Source organism: Oratosquilla oratoria, chromosome 29 (genome assembly GCF_046742065.1).
Source record: "Oratosquilla oratoria isolate Oo_2021 chromosome 29, ASM4674206v1, whole genome shotgun sequence".
NCBI classification, from domain to species: Eukaryota; Metazoa; Arthropoda; class Malacostraca; order Stomatopoda; family Squillidae; genus Oratosquilla; species Oratosquilla oratoria.
In genome coordinates this window covers 2,011,262-2,012,500 of record NC_134805.1, presented here as the reverse complement: position 1 = coordinate 2,012,500, position 1,239 = coordinate 2,011,262, and positions in this window count along the sequence as shown.

The following is a 1,239-nucleotide window of genomic DNA, read 5'->3' as shown; positions in this document are numbered from 1 at the left end:
TATATTTTCATTTATATCATTATTAAATCCCATTAGATAATGACTACTTTTTCAGATGAAGAGAATTTGGGTGAATGTACGAAGAGCTCAGAACGAAGACAGTAGTGTCTTTGACTGTATGGGGTCCCTGACGACTCTGAGCAATGTTCCATTTCATATTCTCGGGGATCATCAAAGGCACTTCTGCCAGATGAACTCTAATTGAACGGTGCCGTTGCCAAACGAAATGTCAAACGAGATAGCAAACGAGACGTCAAACGAGTTGCCAAATGAAGATATGACCAGGAGTGGCCTGAGATTGTACCCCATCTTATTCCCCACACAATCTTTCGTAAATCCGGGTGTGGTTACTTCGAAACATAGGTGTATCATTTTTCATAAAATTTACAAACAGCTTGAAATTTCATATAAATGTAAATGGTCTGTGTGGGTCGTAATTTATACGTAAACTCTGGAAAAAGTGTTTAGATCCCACGACATTCTAATGTGTATATATTCAAATAGATATTTAAGCTTTTTCTTTTCTATAAATACAGTTTATATATAAATATATGTATGTATATATATATATACATAAATATATTATATATATATATATACATGTATATATATGTATATATATATATATATATATATATATATATATGTATATATATATATATATATATATATATATATATATATTATAATAAAGTAGTAGTCTCTGTCTGTCTGTCTGATTGTTTATTTGTCTGTTTGTATGTACACGAACTCCTCCTAGGGTTTTAGAGATAGACCCCCATAACCATATATATTCTGATACCCTATCACTCCAGGTACTTGGATAACTATATTTCATTTCGAAAAAAAAATGGTCAGGGTTAAGGATTAAAGTTAGGAGGCTTATGTAGTATCCCCTGAAGTCGCGTATTTTTTTTTTTTTTTTGTGACTTAATAATTAATATGATTAAACAAACTATTGTATGTGTCCATAAATATTATTTACATTTGTGAAATTAATGTTGCCACAAACCATGATAGCTTTTGTAAGAAGAAAGCATGTTTACGAAAAATTATTGTATAATTTTACCAAATGTTGAAATATTGGTTATTTTCATTTAATTTTTGTGCGGGCGGAAATAGTTCATTCACAAACTCCTACGTTTTTGCAGATAAAACCCTATAACTATATATATTCTGAAGATATATAAAGTAGATACATTTCTTCACTTTTCAGCTGTAGACATTTATTGTCAATCC